This window comes from Pteropus medius, unplaced genomic scaffold, assembly GCF_902729225.1.
Source record: "Pteropus medius unplaced genomic scaffold, Ma_sr-lr_union100, whole genome shotgun sequence".
NCBI lineage: Eukaryota > Metazoa > Chordata > Mammalia > Chiroptera > Pteropodidae > Pteropus > Pteropus medius.
Window position 1 is genome coordinate 2,481,497 of NW_024340697.1, and position 19,661 is coordinate 2,501,157.

General features: G+C 38.7%; 1 non-coding gene across 1 annotated transcript; it reads left to right on the top strand.

Moving 5' to 3' along the window:
• Positions 1 to 17,885: 17,885 nt before the first annotated feature.
• On the top strand, positions 17,886 to 18,004 carry LOC120611794 (5S ribosomal RNA). The gene has a single exon (XR_005655297.1). It is a non-coding gene; the product is annotated as a 5S ribosomal RNA (ribosomal RNA).
• Positions 18,005 to 19,661: the final 1,657 nt, after the last annotated feature.

Below are 19,661 nucleotides of genomic sequence, written 5' to 3' on the forward strand. Positions count from 1 at the left end.
GCTTCTGTGACTCTTTGCTGGTTTGTTTGTTCTTTTTACCATTTCCTTACTTTCCAGCACTACGAGAAGCTGTAGGCTCATCCTGTATTTTCCCTGTTCCGGTCCTCCAGCCAGCCATTCCTCCAAGGAGCGCAGCTCCCTCTCACTGGAGAATGGAATGGCTCTTCCAGTTTATCAGGGTAGGAGTCGTGTGCCTTCACCTGAGTGTTGATCCTACTTATCGACTCCAAGTACAATGACTTACTGAGTTTAAAACTCATTTATGATACACCATAAGCGCCTGCTTTGTCAAATGAAACATTAAATTGTGATACTGTAGGTTCTGAGTTAAGGGTCATCATCTCTTGGTAGAAAATGCTGCACCTACATAGCATCTATACTTAGAACTAAATAGCGTCTTTACACGTGGCTGAATATTTTTTTTTTTTTTGCCAGATAGAATAAATTCTACTAGCCCATATTCCATCATCTGTCATTATTTTACCCTAAAATAGAAATCTGTGCCATTTAGATTTCAAAAACTATCATCCATTAATCTCTGGTTATGGCAATATTTAAAGCAGCACATTTATTCCGATCTGGAAAGTAAACCCCATGTAGAATAAGTGTGATGCTAAGAAAACACAGTATCATCCAACAATAACCTCGACGATGTGCTCTTACTACCACTCAGTTCCCAACCACATCTAACATTACCTAAAAACACAGTTTACAGTGGGGGTTCCCAACCCCACTGTCAGGACAGGATGGGGAACAATTGCTTGGGAAGTTTTCCAGACCCATCGGCATTTAGGGGAAAGTCAAGTTCCCTAGGATTTCTGTTGGGCTGCTAATGCTGGATGTCAAGAAATAATGCTCCATGAATATTTTCATATTTCTGCAAGGTCAGGAATTCCTAAAACAGCACTGGCATCTGGGTTAAAGGATGACTGAATAGCAACCCTAAAGAATGAATGAGCCCTGGGTAGTGACATAGTGTCCTGTATCTCCCCAGAGCCCTGTGTTTGCATTCTGGAGTGGAGACGTATAGAGACCTTCCTCTCTCCTCCCCAGAGAGGATTTGTTTACCTTTCAGACCTATGTCATCCTCTCTCTCTGGAGGGGAGGATGGATAATTGTGCCAGCACTTCCTGTATAAGCTCGGAGCTTCATAATTCCGGAGTTCCTCGCTTGTGGTACAAAACCTCTCTACACAGGTGGGTACGTCTGGCTTTCACCAAATTGCCTTGGAAGGAATTGGGGCTTTGAGAAAACTGCCCTGTGAGCTACAGCCTGTTTCTGATCCAGAGGTCTCATGTGTGGTGGGGTGTGTAAAGTGTGTGTGTGTGTGTGTGTGTGTGTGTGTGTAGACACACTACAACATATAACTGTGACAGGCTGATTTGTTAGCTTGAGAGTAACATTTCACATCCTGCACAGTTTCAGACTCAATACTGAAAACCATAGGTACCCACTGGTTTGGTCATACCTGTTGTTTTTGGCAGGTACCCCATGATTTGTCTGTGCCCATGCTGTCAATGTTGTTCAAATATTTGATTATCGCCCCGGGTGAGAAGCACCAAACATACTGAGCTCCAAGGTTTCATTTGGGGGAAATGTCTTTACCTTATTTATTGCCTGCCAATAAAAGCTAGACCAAGATTTACCTCTGCTCAGACAAAGCCCCAAGTCAGATTTTAGCCAAATCTGTTTTTTTAATGGTGTTTCACTCTGGGACTCTTCATGCAAGGCGGTTCACAGGGTGCGTGTTTATGTGAATTTTCAGCTCAATTTCCTGTCTTTCATTTCATTTCCTCTTTCAACTAACACCATCTGAAAAGAATAAAGCAATTAATCATAACACTTGGTACTCCTTTTGCACATGTTTTCCTCCGGAGGAGCTAAAATGACTTCACACTCAGTTCCTCAAAGATCGAGAAAGAAGTCTCAGGGGTAAGTGGACCGCGAGTATTTTCATAATTGTCCAGATGAGGGAAATGGGACCAGAGATATGTTTGCCTATGGCCAGTACCAGAAATCAGCGACCTGGGTAAATTCCCTCGTGATCACAGTGGAGAACATTAGAAAGGGGTTGACTATATCATTTCAGTTAGGTCCTGCCCTTCTTTGTATAACAGTTAAGAGGAAATCCATGTAAGAAGACACAGAACCTTAAGGAAATACTATTTTCAAGTCGTAGAAAGAAGAATTTCATTTCAAACCTCTCTGGGGAATAACCAGCCTCCTAACCCCTACACGAGTTCATCTGAGGCAGGGTTTTAAGCCTAAATCATGGATATTAAGTGAATGGAATATTAAACTAATGGAAAATGAAGTAGAATCCTTTGATATTTTCTGTTTTTATTGCTTAAAGAGATGATTGTTAGACCTATACTCTGTGTGGGAGGGACGATTGGGAAAGAGACACTGGCAGTCTTGGCTGCCATTCCCAAAGCTTGCAAGATGTAAGCTCGAGACTGATGGTGGCCAAGAGAATTTGCCTGGAAATGAAGCCAGCCCAGAGGAAAACAGAAGTTCCCAGCTCCTGATAACATTGTTGAAGGCCCTGGATCCAGCTCCGCCCTTACACATGAGCCAGCAAAGCCCTCTTTGTTCTCAAACCAGTATGAGTGGCAGTTTCTGTCACTTGTAACCAGAAGAGTTTTGACTAATGAAACTGTGTTTCAGGGCTGCTGGGAAGATGGAATTAACATGATGCCTGGAACAGATAAATATAAACTATTTTAACGATCCTTTCTTCAAACTCCTACAGGACTTTGCCAATCTCCTGTACTTGGTATGCATCACGCATTACTTTATATGACTAATTTGTGTTTATGATAACTAGATTTTAAGCTTTTTGAGAACCAAGGTCATTGAAAAATATTTTATAAAACCTAGAATAGTGCCTTGCATAGGACAGATATATTCATTAATATGTCAATATGATTGTGTTAAAAATATCATGTGACCTGATTGCTCATTCAGAATCCTGCAGAAGAATTAAATATAAGTTTGTTTACAATATATAATATCACTTCATAGAGGCAGAAAATTCTCTGAGGTGAAATACAAGATTTCTGAAGTTGGTAATTTATCATGACTTGTAGCTAAGGAAATTTTTTGTAAGAATTATACATCCAAGGGGAACATAGGGTTCAGTGGGAAAAGATTTTCAACCTATTTATATATTTTTCAAAAACTGTTTTGATCATGAATAATATATTGAATTTTTTTCAGTCTTCGATTGATTGAAAAAGTAGAACTATCTGAAGAGACTTTCAGACATTTAGACTTACTGATTTTTTCAAAGCCCATAGAAAGAAAAAGTAGATAAATAATATTCACAATTTCCATTTCACTGAGAAATTAGTGTTAGAGCCCTCAAGCAAGATAAGGGAACATGCAAACACTAGGGAGAACTCGTACTCTCAGATGCCACAAAGTGGCAAAAATATATATATATACACGCTAATTATTATCCAAACACATATCATGTCAGACTTATGCAGCAAGAATTCACTGAGATTCATTGGACATAATAAATATATGCAGCTAATGAAACAATTTTTTTTAGCTCTAAAATTGTAGGTATGCTACTGCTTTTTTGCAGTTTTTAAATAAATTATGCACTATTATTTTTTCTCTTAAAGCTAATCACTGTTATAAACTCAAATCACTGTAAAGTCTACTCAACACCCTTCCTTGGAGATTGCTGGGGTGACTCTGGGTTTTTTGGGTTCCTTCTATATGTTCTCTAGCAGACTCCCTTTTCCCTCCATCAATCTGGGTTGTCCATTTTGTATGTCCTTTGGTTCTCAAACTCTGTTGTATGTGGTTTTAGCAACTCTAAGATAAATCAACTTCAGATAAGAAAACAGAAGTATGTATTCAAATACAGATTTTGACAAGGGAAAAACTATTAGTTATGGAAACTCAGACCTTCATGTTTAAAGAGGAACAGTTCCTAATCATATGTATACTGCCTGATATCTTACTGTGAGAGTTAAATCAATATATTCTGCAGTGGATTTTGAAAAATGTATCATGAATTATTAGTAAACAAATCCTGTCACTTCCCAAACTCAATAAATCATCTCTTTGAATGTACTCTGTCATTGCAAAGCATCTGTAAAAGAAAACTCTTATTTTCTCTCTGAACAAAATCTTAGGTTTGCTGAACTGAAAACAAGGAGACATAGTGAAAAGAGTAGACAATTTTATTCTTCAGAGAACCAAATTTACTTTGAAGACATCATCTTTCTTTTCTCTAAATTTACCTTTTAAAGTAATTGTTCAACCAAGCAAATCACAAATCCCCAACACTACACACGCTTCTGTAACTGTTTATTTGAAGAAGGTAGATTCTTTCTCAAATAAGAGTTATATGGCGACTTCGACACAGCGTACAATCTTGCCCTAACTAAAAAGGTCTTTTGCTTCATTTCTCAACCTCCCATGTACTTGTTAATTCTTTGAACTTTATCTAATCCTTTCTATAAGTCATCTTTTCCTCTTCTCCAATATTTCTTTTCTGTTTTTGTTTTCTCAAAGGCACTACTGATTTGCTAGAAGGTTTATTACTGAGTCGATTAACCAATAAAACATTTCTTGATCTAAATTTGGCAGGGTGTGGGATGTGCAGCCCAAATAACATTTCTGTGCTTAAGAATTATCTTAGGTAATGAATAAGCCAATTTTGGCAGTTTCAAAATTTTAAATTCTGACATTTAACTGATTCCTCCTGGTTCAAATCTGGATGCCGGTATAAAATTCAAGCATAACACCGATACAATAGTGCCATGCCCTGAACTTGCCCTGTTCATTCTCAGAGGTTATTTTAATGCTTTCCTTAATTGACTAAGAAGCTTATTTAGTAACTAAGGCTGCTGTTTCCGGAAAGACATCGCTAATGCTTGGCCTTCTTGTGTGTAAAGGAAAAAATTCTGTTTTTTTTTTTTCTCTGCTATCTCCTATTTAAAACAAAATGCCTTTTGAAAAAAGTTGCCATCTCTCATGCTCTAACAGACATCGTTGAGCAAATACAGTTTATATTTTAAAGGCAGATCACTTAAGCTAAAAACACAAAATGTCTGGTTTCACTTTAACCGAACAGTTGCAGAAACAGATAATAAGCACAGCCACTGTTTCACTGACAGAACAACAACTCTGCTCATCTCAACGTCTACAGGCCATTTTCTTTTCTTCACTTTTTATCAAGGACTTGGGCATGACCCAATTCTTTTTCACTTCCAAATAATGTATCTTCAACTTTTTTAGAAGGGAAAGAAGGCATATGACAGTTTTGCATGAGCAATCAACCTTATGCAGATCAAACGAAACACAGACAGGTTCATTGCAGCCCATAAAGGGATTTACAAACAGTAGCTGTTAGTATCACGCATGAATGGCTTAGTTGCCGACTTGGGGAAGAATGTGCAAAAGTTTGCTGTGCTCTTTATCTCTAATTGCACATGATGTGGTGACAAGCGACTACCTTCAGACTTAGCATCAAATCTTGTTTTTACCATATACTAACTATATGACTTCAGATGGCTTCATCTCTGAGTCTGTAGTCTCATTTCTGAAAAAAAGGGGTAAATGATGCCAAGCCCAGAAGATGCCGTGAAAATCAAATGAGTTCACACTATATTACAGAACTAGATCCATAGAAGGCTTACGGAAACTATTTATTGTCTTATCCTTCTAGCCCAGCCTCCTCCTGAACAGGCAAAACCCTTGGTTCAAGAGATTGAAAGTTGTAAAAGTAATAAACAAAGGGGCCTGTAAATGCCTCAGGGTTACAAAATGAAACCGCTAAGGACAATCAATCACAAACAGCCAGCTGGGCTTGAAGCTGTAGCCAACCAATAATTTCCTTTATTTGCTTTAACACTTTCTCCGTATAAGTCTTTCCCTGGCTCCTGTCAGCAGAACGCTCTTAACCACTTGTGGTGTGGCACTGCCTGATTTGAATCGATTTTTGCTCAAATAAACTCTTAAAAATGTTAATATGCCTCAGTTCAGCAGACTATGCCTCCTCAAAATATGCCTCTTTGGCATAAAGATTATTTTGAGCTGATTCTTTTGTGAAAAAGCAGACACAGGAGAATCTGAAAACAGAGAAGCTACTCTTTTGTAAGGGAGATCTCCATTTAAGGCTGTCTCCCTCTCTGTACAGGAAAGGAAGGATAACTAAATCATAAATTCTAATCAATGAACAAGACCTCAGTCTGCACAACAACCTTATCCTTGTTTACTGTACTTTTCCTGGTCACCTCCCATAACTGGCTCCTCCAACCCCCAACATCGTCCTTTGTCAATAGCTGGAGAAGGTGTTTAAGGGGGTGGCTTGGGCCATTTCGGGGAGTTACTCAGTTTTCCTGGGTCTCTCCCATGAATACAGGGAGAATACGTGTTATTAAACTTCTGTTTGTTTTTCTCCTGCTAATCTGTCTTTTATCACAGAGGGGTCTCAGCCAAGAACCTAGAAAGGTAGAGGGAGAATTATTTTTCTTCCCCTCCTAGAGGAATGCTTCTGAATCCATCAGTTTATCTTAAGCCATACTACGCTATATTTTTCCAATATTTCAATCTGGTGTTAAGATTAGTAAAAGGAGTGATATATATTTTATTGAACTTATATATTCAATCTCAAAAAACATATAAATTATAATGAAGTCTCCTGACATCCGTAATACTATAAAAGCTAATTACAACAAAAAAGCAGTGGGTAGAAAGAACTTTTAAGGTGTGTGAACTGACAAACATAGTAGAAAATACACAAGGGGCCCTAATTCCACCCTGACGCCCTAGGATTCACCAGTTATGTGGGAGTTGAAGGTGGAGGGGGAGGCTCATTGACAGGATGAGAATAAGATAGATTTCTCTCCTTTTTTTTGGCCTCAAATCAAGAAGTCAAGAGACATGATTTTTAAAGGAAAGAAGCAAAGTAATGAGAAGGAGAGGGACGTGGATGGTAGATATTTTGGATGCAGCTTTGGTTCTGAATGGAGAGAAAATGGCCTTTGGGGATCAGGGAGCGGGGTGGCTAGTGACCCACAGCCAGCCAGAGCAGCGGCTTTCTGACTCTTGATTGCCACCCCCAAGAATACAAGAAGAAATACATTTTCCTTTCTGACCTACTATGCAAATATATACATGTTTATTTATAGTGAAACAAAAGGCTTCCAAAACAACATTTATACCCAAAACAATGCACTCTATTTTAATCTAGGTTATATTTTAAAATGCAGGTAGTGACTTCTTGAATTGATTTCTTAAGTCACTAATAGGTCACAGCTACCATCTGAAAACTGGGACTCAAGACAGCCTTCAGAGATCTTCTTTTGCATATGAACCACCATAGTTTGCATTTCAGTGGCTCCTGAATGTGCTAGTGGGTCCTGCTTTGGGGATTACCTCTGTCAGGTGTCCCCAAATCCCCTTCCATAGCATAGCTAATTTGACAATGATATTGGATAAGGAAATTATGTTTGTATATGATAAAAGTTTATATGAACCATTATATTATACATAGACAGATTTTCCTACATTGTATTTTCATTATGAAAATGAACACAAACTAAAGCATACTATTAAATATAAATATACATACATGTATATACGATGTTTCTCTCTTGCAGGCAATACATTCTTTAAAGCAGAGTTGACTACTTAACAAGTTCTGAAATCTGTTTATATCTCTTAATATGTCTTTTGATTTACAAATACAAAAATGCAACACAATGAAGAAAAGAACCCAAGATAAATACTCTGTTTTTTCCCCCGAGATATAAAATTATGACGCAGGGATTTGCCTTCTGTGACTCATATTTTCCTATATAAACCCCTTGAACCCACGGCTTCTCGGGTCAGGTCACTATTTCATTCCAGGAATTCCCTCAAAATGTCATTATTGGTGAGAAATGTGCTTTGTAGAATGTTGGAAACCTGTGGTCCAAATCATTTTTCGAGGGCACTGATGTTTGTAAACATCTTAAATGGAATAACGTGGTATGTTTGCGTCTGTCCTTCTAGAATGCTGACAGCCTGGATATGAAATAGGTGTGTTGCAGCAAGACTTTAGCTTTGTAGAACTAGAATGATTTGATCTTTTAAAAAACTATGTCCACCATAATGCTGATTTTAAAAAAAATTAGTTTAAGAAAACAAGGAAAAATACAACCATGTAGTTTTATATACTTGCTATGAGCGGGTCATAAATTTGGTGCTAAACTTTCTTTAAGCAAATGCCAAGGGAAATTTAGCCACGTATACAACTCACATTATCCTTTAGATAAACTCAGGCCATTTGTGAAAAGCACAACTATTTTTAATACTTAAAGTACATAGAAGTTGCTCCTGAAATGCTTCTTCATGAAGAAGTTGGGCAAGAGAATGGACACAACTAAGAAGCCACCTTTCATGGGGCTAGTCTTTTATGAAATCTAGCAAGACCTGTGCCTGTAAGAACAGTGCCACCTACAGCTTCGGTCGGGGTAAGGACCTGGGGACCTGAGTAAACGGCAGGGGGTTGAAGGCTATCCTGAAGACAGGACTGGAGGAGAGGCAAAATGGTGGCTACACTACATGGAGTGCGTTACTGCGGTTAAGCAATGGGCTAGATGTATATTTTGGGATATGAATGGATCTCATGAAGTTGGCACTGCATGGCACTATTTGTAGTAGCACAAGATAAGAAGAAACCCAAATGTCCATCAGTATTTTCTACGACTGGAAAATGGGGTGAACAGTGTTCTTATACGGCTCTGGGGAGTATCTCCAGAATATACTGTGAAGTGAAAAACATGGAACAAAGCATATTTTGTAGGCTACTGCTGATTTTCAAAACAGGACATATACATGGACATACACATACACATGCTTATGTTTAAAAACCAATAGGAGGATAGAATAAAAACTAAAAGAAAAAGTAAAATAAAACTTGTATTACCTACGAGGGAGAGACTGAACAAGGTGAAGAGGATGGGGATACAATTTCCACTTCTCTGAATATACTTACTTGGAAGATTTCACTCTGGACTCAGGTAAATAGTTTATAGAACAAGATTAAATTTAAAAAGGAATTTTTATAAATAAAAGCAAAGTGAAAGAAAGGAAGCTAAGTGTGAATTGAGTTGGTGACATAAGTGTAAAGAAAGAAAACATTTCAAGTTAGTTTGAAGAATGGAAATTTGACTAAACATCTCTAGTGCTTCCCTAAGAGAGAGAAAAATGAAATATATGTATATATATTCACATAAATACATACATCTCATTATATGTATACTGTATATATTCAATATGTTTATATATACTACAAAAGGGACTATATTAATATATATGAATATATTGGAATATACATATCATATTCATATATACTTATTAAATTCTAAAAGATGGGGTACACACAGATGTACACAGATGTACATATGTGTATCAGGAGTGGAGCCTGATGTAGGTCAAAAATAATCAGTGTTCTACAAATTGAAGAGAACATAGTATTAAATCAGTCTTCTGCACCCAAGGCCAAAAGAAGTGCTGTATATATACAGAGGACAGTTTTTTTTTTTTTGCTACATCATTTGGCTCAGAAAATGAATACTCTTCAACAAATGAGTTGGAAAACTGCTTTCAAAGTTGAAGCTGCAAACACAGTACTATGGTTCTTATACTTGGCATACTATTCTGAAATATTCAATAGTACACTTCAGTGAATCCAAAATAAATCATTCTGCTCCTTCCAGTGGAAAAATATCAGCTGTAACACTCTTGTTTGTTTTTTAAATGTTCATAAGAATTTATTCTTCGGAGAAGACGCTAACGTCTTTAAGGTCATGAATCAGTTCAGTCCAAGAATTTTTAAAAACAGTTTGGCTTGGTTATTTTCCATATCTAACTGGAACACTCTACTCTAGAATATTATTAGAACATATTGTTTATCAATTTAACAGATTTTAATTATGGTTTGAAAACCCCATGAGTCTGAAGCCTCTACTAACACACCTGCCACTTTTTAATGTGTTATTATATCTAATTACTTCCATTAAAAATAGTTCCCAAAATTCTAAAGTGCTTTATTTACTAAAGACATAAATACAATTTTTTAATTCTCACTAAAGTTGACCCTATCGCATATGTAAATATTTAAGCTAGGAGAGCAAAAATCATAGATTCTCAGATTAGGAGTTATATATCTCCTATTAGATGCATTAGACCCCTCAATGGTATCCCATTTTATAGTATTTTATAGTAAACGTTAGATCAGGGGGATATTAATGGTTATTACTGATTATAAAGAAAGAGTTCTATGGTTCAAGGATTTGGAAAATACTCGGTTGAGAAGCGTAAACCTGCTTTCTTTATCCACAACATATAATGATCAGTGTAATTCTCCAAAAAATGATGGAAAGGCAGAGTTTTCCAAACTTGTCTTTCTTGCAACCACTTGCTTCAGCAAGGATTTTTCTTGGACTAGTGTTAAGTAAAACAGTTTGGAAAATGCTGGTCTATCGGCACCTAAATATTGCCAACGACAGGTAACTAGACCCAGCACCATGGAGACCGTTCAATCTTTTTGTACCTCTGATTCAGAATTTCCATTATCTGAACCTGATGCAGAGGCTTGCAAATTAAGAGAAAAAAATAATTCCATCTATGAAGATATATTCTGGACTTTTTGTATTACAGAAACCTGATACAACATAGAAACTCATTTTGCGATTTAAGAAAAAGTACATTAATAATTCCAGCTGTAGAAGATAAAAAGGATCTACAATTGGAGTAATCTAATTTTACGGAAAGTTAAGAACAGTCAATACTGTTATAATAAATAGTTTTTAAATATGTACATTGTAGGAATCAGATTTGTGAAATAAATGACATTTTATCCCCTCAAAAACTTAAAAAAAAAAAGAGGCTGGATTGTTAGTACTTCAGAGTCACAGCTGACCCAGGAGATGAAAGCTTTAGGGGCACTATAACCAGGTATGCCCCCCACCCCCACCCAATCTGATGGACTCCTTCATTACATTGACTACTTTTCTATCAAATAATCTGGGAAATCTTATGTGTGTGGACATCTTCAGAAGAAAGCTTATTTTGCTAGTTGCAGCTCCATTCTTCCAGCATTGCACGTGAGAACCCTGAGGACATAGGAGGGAAAAGGAAGTTTTCCAAAGAAATAGAAGTTTTCCCAAAAAAACTGACCTGGAACCAAAGTCTCCTTCAGAAAGATTTACTTTCCTGGGAACTGTCCATGGTTCTGAGCTATCTCCTGGAGAAAGTCATGACCAAGGGTTGAGATCCTTAGCTCTCTGGGCCTTGTTTGCTTTCTTCTCCAGCCTAATTGCGGTCTCCCATTACGGGCTTAGTGAGAGTTAGCCATTTTCCCAACCCATGCCTGGCCTGACCAGACAAGACCTAAGCTTGACTACTGTCCCTTCAATCGTCGACTGTCTGCCATGCTCTAGAGACTAGCTGCCCAGTTGCTTCCTAGTTCCCAGTAGATTACTTCTTATTCGAGCAATCCAGAGAGGTGGAAAAATCATCCAAAAGGGATGTCATGACTTAGTGACACTCTTTAATGAGAACCAAGGGACAGTAGAAGGTAGAATTGTGTCTGACCTACTGGAGTTCTACTGGATGGAATCATGTTAAAATGCACCCATATCACTGACAAACATATTTTCATAGAACTAGATATGATGCCAGACTCCAGCAATTAGCAGCTACACAACTTTGTGAAAGTAAACTTATCTGAGCCTAGGATTTCAGAAAAGATTAAACCATCATGTTGCAATGATTGAATGACATAAGGTGTCAAAACACAATTTAGACAGCTGAATTTGTATACTAGAAAAAGAAGGCCCTTTTTACAACCCTTTGGGGCTATAAAATTCCTTATAAAATCCTTTTCATTTAAACTCGCTTTTCTCCACCATCCTACAATACCTGAATTAGCTTCTTCATCATCAGTTACAATTTAGTGAAGGACATCTTGCATTTCAATAATAACAACATGGTAGGGCAGTATGACTCATAGGGCAAAACTTCATTTAAGGATATCCACATTAACAAACTAATTAATGATATGACAAACAGAATCTTAAGGTCTATATCCCCCCTTATTTTAGAATAAAGACATATGTGGAAAATAAAGATGCTGAGAATATATGAAGATCATAACTATGAGCAAACCTTTTAAACTTCTTATAATGTATCTTTGACAATTTTTAAGCACTCAACAGTGATTTATGACCAGAGGTCATTAAAATGTAGACGGTGCAGTTAGAACGTCTGATCCTAGAGTCTTTCATTCTGAAGGTCTATTTATTCTCGTCTTTTAGAATCTACTCTATTCTTTGACAAATTAACCTATCCTGTGCCAACTTACTTAATTTTTAGAGTTGACTTTCTTAGTGCAAATGTGATACCTGATCATTGCAGAGAAGGTAGAAAATACAGATTAAAAAATCAATCACTCATTTTCCTATGGCCCACTGTTAATTTTTAGTTATTTTTTCAGTATCTTCTCTGTGCATACATTTTGGAGACATTAGTGGAATCATACTTCCTATATACTTTTTATCTCTTACCATTATGTCATAAACATTGTCATATAAAATTCTTTAGAAGAATCATTTCAATGGTTGAAAAACAGTTTGTAATAAGTCTATTATTTAATGTTTACTGTAAGGTTGGGTATTAAGTTTGCTTTGCATTTTCTCTATTATTAAAAGTATCCCAATAATTATTCTTATTCTTAAATCATTTTTACATTCATGATTATATCCAAAGGACATATTCCTTGATGTAATGCTATTTGGCCAAAGGGAATAAATTTTTTTCTTTCAGTTGCAGCATTTTATATATTTTATTCATATAGTATTAAAACAGTAAATTTAGGCCACATAATTTTTAAAACTCTTGACAATTGGCTTATAAATAATAATTACGTAAGTTCGTTCATCTTTGATTTGCACTTTTCACAAAGTTTATCTCAGCAGGCACATGAGAGAGTGGCAATGCACAGGACTCTAGGCATTTAATGTTATTTCATGGAGATATTTTTGGTTGAGACAGGGGTCAAGTAACATCTGACATGAAATCTTACTGTGTTAAATTCTAGTGAGCATGCCTCCGTATAGAGGTTTGGGACCGAGGGAATCCATTCATCTGTGTGTCAGAGCAGAGTCTCAGGGGACTCTGTCACATTCTCAATCAGAGCTGAGCAGAGGTGAAGGGAGACCTCACCACTGCCTCCAGTCGGAAGGTAGCAATTGGTGTTGACAAGCCACCTAAGGTCTCTGGGCATTCAGCTACAAGCCTAAGACGTTCTGCCTGAGGGTGTTTATTCTGGCAACAGGGGCACCTCGGCCTGAGAGCAGCACAAAGAGTGTCAAAGTATTAAAGCTTCCAAGGACTCATCCTTCCATTAATGGATGCTGCCCCTCAGTTGGGACAGATATGACGCTTGTTCTACACTGGCGCCAGAGGTTCCCAGAGAGATTGACCCCATAGGAGCCATGTATATTTATTTCACTGTTTACTGGCTACTTTTCAAACTGTGTGTGTGTGTGTGTGTGTGTGTGTGTGTGACAGAGTAGGTCTCTTTGATAATGTATCAACTGAGTAAAGATTTGAAGAAGGCAACAGAATGAGCCACATTTATTTACTTACTCTCTTGCCCATTAACATTTGGGCTGTGGCCAGGTTTTGCCGTAGAAATGGTGCTTCAAATATTTTTGTGCAATTTCCTGGTGCCCATGAGCAAGAGCCTCTCACCAGTTCACATCTCTTCTGCTAGATGTTAAGTTCCTCAATTTCAGAAACCCAATCCCTACAGGCTGGGAGGAACACTCCGGTTAGGCGCGGTCCAAGTATCCCTTGCTGTTGATACGTTCAGCCCCTCCAAGGCAGCTGGATTTGGAGTCCCTCCAGCTCCCCAGGAGATGCTGCTTGTCCACCTGGAGCAGTCACTCCCGATCTGCCACTACTGAATGCCTCGGGGAGTGCTGCCAGTCTGGCCTCCACAAGTATAAGCAAAGCCTCCAGACATAGCCTTTGATGGAGCCCTGACCTTGAGGCAGTGGGGGTAGGGGGCTTACAAGCAGATGCTGTCACAGGGGTCCTGAAATTGGGGACTGGGCTGTCTGGCATGGGAGAACCTCGACTTTGCAGAAGAAAGTCTGGAGTTATAGCACTAGCACCAGCTCCAGCACTAGGAGGAGACAAATTTGTTTTTCCAAATGCCAACATTTATTGAGGATTTATAATAAAGTAGACATTGGGCCTGACAGCTTTTCATGCACTACAGCAGAGACTGGCAAAGTTGCTGAAAAGGACCAGATAGTAAGAATTTTTAAGCCTTGTGGGCCATAGGGTCACAACTGCTCAGCTCTGCCATTCTGTCCCCAAAGTAGCTCTAGATAATATGCATATGAATAAATGTGGCTGTGTTCCAGTAAGACTTTATTTATGGATACCAGAACTTAAATTTCATATCATTTTCACATGTCACAAAATATTCTTCTTCAACTCCTACCAACCCTTTAAAAATGGCACAACCATTCTTAGCTTGCGTACCATATAGTAACAGGCAGTGGGCTGTAATTTGCTTTTCCCTGCACTATAGTGAAGAAGAGTATGGCTTCTGGAGCCAGACTGCTTGGGTTTGAACTGGTTGGGCCATTTGCAAGCTCTATGACCTTGGCTGGGCAAGTCACTTGACATCTCTGCACCTCAGTTTCTCACCTACGAAATGGGAAAGCAGCACCACTCGGCAGGATTGTTGCGAGGGTGACTTGATCCATGAAGGACATATACTAAACACTGAATAAATACGAACTGTTTTTATTATTGCTCTTGTTGTCATATTTACATGTAAACCCCACCACGATCATACAAGTACCAGTATTTCAGTAGAGGACATGGTCAGTGGTAGGTAAAGGCTCAGCGAGACCCAGCTCCATGGTGCCTGCTGGGTGGACTCATCTGCCACTTGTGCCGCTGGTGTAGCAGAGTTGAAATTAATGAATCATAATATTTGTCACATGGGAAAAATATGGAAAAATTCCCAATGTCAGCTAAATTATATGTTAATCGAGTAGCTTATGTGGTCTAGCCTGGAATTTTGCCTATAGTTGTAACATTATATCTATGGAAGAGTACATTCTGCGTTCCAATTTCTGGCTTTCAAACCAATAATTGGAAAATATTCTGGTCATAAGCACAGACTGCAATAGAGCTGCCCGTGGGCTACAGAGAAACCAGGAATAAAGGCAGTTGGCAAGAAATAAAACTCTCACAATTTGGAATGCAATATAGTTCCCTAAATGATGGCTACCATAAAATTAAAATTCATTAGGAAATGATATGCCAAAATTTGGCCAACTCTTTCATCGACATTTTGAAACTGAAGCTCAAAATGATGGCTTTCAATGGCACCTTTCTCCAGTCACCTTTTGCCCAGCTGTTATTAGCAGGGGTTCTGAGTAGAACAGATAACTGTTGCACAATCAAAATAAGTCAAGTAGCTAACTGATAATTAGGGAGTTTTCATTCCTGCTTTTAAGATGTGCCACTGACTGGGACTCGTGTGTTCAGTTTTTCAAATTTCCCTTAAGCTGAGGATCCCTAAACCGGAAAGAATACTTTAATAAAGGGTTGGCCTATGCACTGAAGCGCAGAGAAATTACTCCATGCTATCTTCCCCTCCTCCCTGCCTGTCTCCTTGCAGTTCACCATGTAATGTTGCTATCTTGCTCTTTCTAAACTCAGCCGCATTATGGGAGGCTGGAGCTTAGGCCACAGTCTTGTGGGCTCATTAAAATGGCATACGGAGCCCATTCCTCCACCTGGCAACATTTGCTACATAGTTTCAAAGGGAGCCATGCCAATTTGAATTAATTTTGGAAATCTCAGGTGAGGGGAGGGGTATCCTTTTTGTATGTCGTTTACTGGGACTGTCCTAAGGCACACTTCATCCAGAGGGACTTTCGATGTAACTTACGCTTTGGCCCTGATGCCGGAATAATATGCCCTTTCATGATAAAAACACTCAGAAAATGCTCGCAGTCAGAGGTAAGTGAAAGTAAAAATGTAATTCCATACCCGCCCACCCAATCAAGGTTTGGGGACTCTGAATTCCATCCACAGAGTTCTCAGAGATCCATGGACTTCAATGTTAGGAACCTCTCTTCTAGTTCAGACAAATAATGAAGACATGAGGCTATGTCAGCCTCTACCTAATTAATTTTAATAGGCTATAGAGATCATTTAAATTTAATGTACTATTTTACAGCTGACAAAATGTTCGTTGGCTAAGACAGGGTGAGTGATTTCCTCAAGGTCATGCAATTGTTTAGCAGAAGGGTTGAGAATTAGGCTGCCTTGTTTCCAGCTAAGACAACATTCCCCAGTGACCCAGGCCAACTGTTTTTCTCATTTGTTTTGTTAAACACATTGCTGATCTCCCAAACACTGCAAAAATGATCAGATCCGAAATTCTTCCTCAAAAAATGAACTCGATCCCTGACCTCTGAACCTTAATGTGTTTGTGGATGTTTGAAGACTTTAAGGAACAAGAAACTAAAGAATAAATCTAAGGCCTGCAAACAAAGCAAAAGGTTAAGGGACGGAGAGAAAAAGCAGAAGGGAGTGAGTGGTAGGAAGGTCAGTGTTGAAAGCTTCATTAGGGATCCAAAGGAGGGAATGGACAGTATAGTGGCGCCATCCTCGCATATTACCATGACGTTGGAGAAGCTGAGAGCATCGAGGAAGGGAAATATAACAAAAAATCACCCAGGGAGGTTATGGACAAGGGTGGGAGGGAAATGAAATTTTGGATTGACAGGTAGCTAACAACCTGACTGCATCAACGACAACAGTGATATCAGCCAAGTCACCAATATGGAATGACACCTTAACATCCTTGCCATTCCAAGTGTGGACCACGGATCAGCAGGATCGGAACAGCCTGAAAGCTAGTTAGACATAGAGACTCTCAGGCCCAACCACAGACTTCAAAATCAAAATCCATGTTATAACTAGATCTCCAGATGGCACACTTTAAATTTGAGAAACTGATTCAGAAAATCTGATATCCAAGAAATCTGAGAATTGCCAAGAAGTACGGTTGTACCATTGATAGAAAGTTAAAGGTGAGGTTAGTGTAGGATGTGAAAGAAAAAAACTTTTTTATCTGAGATTCTGGGACAATTTTTCAACGTTCCCATGTCCCTTACTAAAACTGAAGGGATGCTAAATGGCTTCAGTGGTCAGACTGAGAGTTGTCTTACATAATGTTTTAGAATAAAGTGCTGAGAAATATAATAGGTTTCTAAAATGTCGATATGATTTGCACAGAGTTTTGTTCTCTAAAGAAGCTACTCTTAAAATTTCTCGAAGCAGATGGAGTGCAAATTGCTGGTGAAAATGATCAAAGCCATGGATTACCATAAAGAATAAACCTGGGTTAATTTTCTCTTTGGTTTCGTAATTCTTTCCACTGTTACCTTACCTATCTGAGGGTCTTAGTACCTGTTCTACCCATTACCTAGTCTATCTCTAAAACTGATTTCTCTCCTGTATTCCCTTGAATGTTTAATAACACCATCCATACATCCATCTGTCCACCCACCCATCCATCCAGAATCCTTCCATCCATCCATCCATCCATCCATCCATCCACCTACCCATCTATCCACACCCACCTGCCCATCCACTGTCCATCCATCCATCCCTTCCATCCATCCATCCATCCATCCATCCATCCATCCACTCATCCACTTACCCACCCACCTGTCAACACATCAAGTGTCAACCAACAAGTACCAGGAACCATTAAAATATTGACACTCCTAAGTCAAATAAGATATGCTTACTCTTTTAAGAAGCTTTTAGTCTATAGCCATGCTACCCTGAACAAGCCTGATCTCATCTGATCTCGGAAGCTAAGCAGGGTCGGGCCTGGTTAGTACTTGAATGGGAGACCACCTAGGAAGACCAGGTGCTGTAGGCGTAAAAAATAAAAATAAAAATAAAGAAGCTTTTATTCTCTTGAGATTAAAATTCTGGATAAATCCATGGCTTTTCTATATCCCTCCCCTATTTCTCATAACTCTTGCCCGAATCTGATAATCCTGTCAATTCCTGTCCCAAAACATCTTCTGACTTTGAACTTTCCATCTCCATGGACTTCTTTTTCTTCTATCTTATTTTTCATCATTATCAGCACTCCTTGGAATATTATCTCAGCCTCCTATCTAGTATCTCCAGCAAATTCTTTATTCTGATTCCACGGTTCCTTTCAAAGGCATGTATCTGACCACATTATTCTACTAATTAGAGACCTTGGGCGGCCCTCTGCTTTCTATATAGTAAAGCCCAAGCTCTGTAGTATAGCATTCAAGTTCCTTTTTCTAACATGACCCCAATTCATCTTTTTGGACTTGTTTCCTGCCATCACAATTCCCTATCCCTGATGACATCTCCAACATTCTAGCTATATTGTACTTCCACGGTTCCTGGAATGTGTCGCACTATATCATATCTCAATGCTTTTCATTATACACTTAGAAAGCCATACCTCCTTACTTTATTTGTCAAGAACCATATCAAATGTCACCTTTCTGGGAGATTTAGTGAGAGGGGGGGAAAGGAGTATCAGAGAAAGTTCCATAGTAGAAGTGACATTATGTTTATTTTTAACTGTGAGGGAGAATGGCATTCCCATTGGCTGTTCCATCATGAACGAAGACATTCGTTTTCACCCATATTCTCATTGGGTTTTGAATCTGATTCTACTATAAGATTTTCCACGCTAAATTAGTTTGCGGTTTAGGTACTCAAGCTCCCAAGCTGACTGTGAGCACCTTCAGGACAAGGGCCACTTATTATCAAAGTTGTACCCTAGTGACAGCATGTTGGATAACTGATAAATGCTGAATAAAATAATTATGCATCCACTTTCTAAGATGGTCCCCAGTGATCCCCACCTGGTATTCACTGCCTTGTGCCATCTCTTCCCTTTGAGTAACTTGCTTCTCGCCAACAGAACGTGGCAACCTTGAGAAGATACTACTTTTGTGATTAGGTTGTAAAAATTATGATTTCCATCTTACAAGCACACTGTCTCTAAGGCCTTCTTGGAATGCGTGTCTTGATGAAGTGAGCAGCTCTGCTAGAGAGGTGAACACGGCAAGAAAATAAGGGCAGCTTCAGGCCGACAGCCTGAGACCCTCAGTCCATCAAACCTGCAGAAACGGAATCCATCCCTGGTCTAACTTTCAAATGAGACAACCAGCCCCACCCAACCCTTTGATAGTAGCCTTGGGAGACACTCTAGGGCAGAGAACCCACTTTAATCATGTCCGAACACCTGACCCTCGGAAACCGTGAGATAATAAATGTGTTGTTTTAAGCCACTAAGTTTTGGTTTAATTTGCTATTGTGCCAATAGGTAACTAATACAATGGAGAACCAATTTGGGTGGGTTGGCAAATAATAATGACTTAAGAGTAGTTATGGGTGATCCTGGACACTGGGTTAAACCTGAGTATGAAAAAGAGTCTTTTTAAGGTGAGATTTATTTAAGAACTCCTGATGCTTTATTTTTACACACATTATATCAATGCTGTAAAGAATACTAGTTGGAACAAAGGTTAAGATACTTTTAA